Here is a 2,765-nt window from a genome sequence, read left to right as displayed (position 1 = left end):
ATTGTATCATATCACAGCTAAAAATTACTATTTAAAATATCAAGATACATCCAAAAGCATCCTTTGGTTGCATTAATATCAGGAGGCTTAGGCAGCACTGAAGATTCATTCTCTGGTCTTTTGGTCATTAGTATAAACTGAAGCTTTTGAAACTATTTGGTGATCCCATTTTGGGGCCCAATATCACAAAACCTTCAGGAGAATAGTGGACCCAGGTGGAAGAATTTGAAGACTGGAAGACTTGCAGTTAAGGTAGAGTTATCCCTAGCAGATCTTAGGGAAATAGGAATGCAGCCAGAATCACTTGATATTTATTAGAAATCAAGGTTTACTAAATCATTTCTCTTTCAGAAAAATAGCTTTAAAACTTGTACATTTTCAAATGTTCTTTTTAAAAAAAACATAAAATTAAGATATTTGTGAAAATAAACCAGTTTCAAGTATAGTTTCTCTTCCTTTTTCCTCCTTCAAAGGATTTCTTCTCATCGAGCACAAATGTGCTAATCTTTACAGCAAGACAAACTCTTCTGTGCTAAATCTTTTTAATCTTTTCTTTTCATCCTTTCTCATCCAGACCTGAGAAAAGGTCTTCTTCATTGGTTGTAGTAGATGTAAAATCATAGTCTCTGGAATGACCATTTACAAAACTAAATAAGGGATATTTCTCCTTAGAAGAAAATTTCAGCATCTTAGTGATTTCTTCAGAAGCTCGTTTGAAGTCTTGAACATTTTGACAGTAAAATCCTATTGTACAGCTAAGATCCATTTTTCGAAATGACATCTTTTTAGGAGAAGGGCAGTGGAATGTCTCAAGAGGGAAATCCTTTATGCTGACATCTACAAAAGATTGGCAGTAATGAGGATTCATGTAAATCAAAGTGTCATCTTGAAATCCAGCAAAGCAATGTGACTGTTTAGGTTTGCCACCAATAATACCCACACAGTATTCAAGGCTTAAAATACCCTTTACAAAATCTAAATAGTCGGCATTGTTTCTTTCTCCACCAAGTCTAACAGGAACTAGAATAATAACAGCTTTGTCATCTGTAGTATCAGAGGCCATGGAAGCGCACTGTTTATCAGTTACATCAGAGCTGTAAACTACAATGTTGCACAACATAAATAGTTATTCCTTGTAAATCTGCGTGTCTTGCTCCTTCAACTGCTTTTCTTAAAATGTGAGCAACCACAGCTGGTCCATACCAATCTCCAGCTTTTCCCCCAGACTTCTTTCCATATTCTACTAGTTGGTGTAAACCAAAGAGAGCCAAGGGGGAATCTCCAAACCAAGGGATGATTTTCCTGTGATAAATTTCATTTTGCATTTCATGATCATCAGAATATCTCCCGATTGTCTCCTTCAGAGAAATTGTTGGGGTTTTGAGTTCTCTTTCCCCTGAAAGCGATGCTTCGAAAGATGCAGTAAATTTTTTTTACAGTGTTGGAAGTCCATGATTCAGAGTCTGAATTTTCAGTGTTCAAAGCATCAGGCCAGCCAGGTCTAAGCTCTACCAAGCAAGTGTAGTATGAGTCCTTGAGCCAATAGCATCTGGCCAGTTCTTAATGTACAGCTCCAAGCACAGTCTGTTGTCAAAGCTGAGCCTTCTATTTGAGGAAATTCTTCCTTGTGGGTAAGCCATATTCTTGAAATGAAACCTTTACAAAATTCTTCTGCGTTTCCCTCAATTCCATGATCTTCTATTGTACGTCCTGATCTTGCAGGTAACAGTTCATTTTCATTTTATTGAAATATTTGCTTTATTGCAGTAGTCTGGAACCAAACCCACAATATGTCTGAGGTATGCCTGTAGTCTAAACAACTTCATATTTAAAATGGTAACACTTTCCAAGCAATAAAAGAGGGGAATTTCTACTAAAATATGTCTTTGTTTTCAACTCCCAACTATATTTCACGTTGTTCCAAGCAGATATAAATTTAGTTTCTAGCTTGTCAACTTCGTCTGTTCCTGTGGCCTCCCTATTCAGATTCTGAAGAAAAAGCCATCACTTGATTGCATTCTTCTGTAAGTTTAGTCTTTTGTTCGGGAAATGTTCCAGCTCCAGCAGCAGCTGCTACAAAAGCAGCCAGCACACATGCAGACACTCCAACCTCAGCACCGCAGCTATGGGCACCTGGAGCTCCCCAGCCACCATAGTCGGGACTTTGTTTGATATCAAACACTTGCTTAACTACCTTCTGTTCCATGTCTCTCTTCCTCACTCCCTTACTCTTTCTTCCTAGTGGCACTTCCTGATTAGTCGCCTTCACATGAATCTTCATCTCAGAGTCTGCTTCTGGGGAGTCCATCCTAAGACAGTGTGGTAGTCATTAATGTTGCTTATTAATTGTTCTGCCCTCTGCCTCTGGGCACGTGGTAGGGCTATACTTCCTGGCCTTCTGTGGTTGGGTGTTGGGGCCAAGTTATCAGCTCTAGCAGAGGTGATGCGTGTTGCTTCTGGGCTGAGCATGAAATCGCCAAGATGAAACTCTTCAGAGCTCTTTTCCCTTCATTGTGGTGACCAAGAATGCTGAGATAGTGGCTTATCTCTCAGCCTGGGACCTAGAGGCAGTGTGACAAAGTAGAGCAGAGCCCCAGCTCCGACTCAGTAGTCAGAGGGAGAAATAAACTTGCATTGTGTTAAGCCACTGAGAGTTGGGGGTTATTTGCTATACAGCAATACAACCTAGCACATCTTGACATATATAGAGAGTGAGAAAAAGAGAAGAACCAAGGATGACTAAGATTTCTGACTCAGGCTATTAG

At 39.5% G+C, this 2,765-nt stretch overlaps 1 pseudogene; it reads right to left on the bottom strand.

Moving 5' to 3' along the window:
- Positions 1-507: 507 nt before the first annotated feature.
- Positions 508-2,308, bottom strand: LOC136120180 (cysteine protease ATG4C-like; annotated as a pseudogene).
- Between the last annotated feature and the right edge of the window lie 457 nt (positions 2,309-2,765).

This window comes from Phocoena phocoena, chromosome 3 (genome assembly GCF_963924675.1).
Source record: "Phocoena phocoena chromosome 3, mPhoPho1.1, whole genome shotgun sequence".
NCBI classification, from domain to species: domain Eukaryota; kingdom Metazoa; phylum Chordata; class Mammalia; order Artiodactyla; family Phocoenidae; genus Phocoena; species Phocoena phocoena.
Note: the sequence above shows the minus strand (reverse complement) of the source record. Positions and strands in the feature narration are given on the sequence as shown.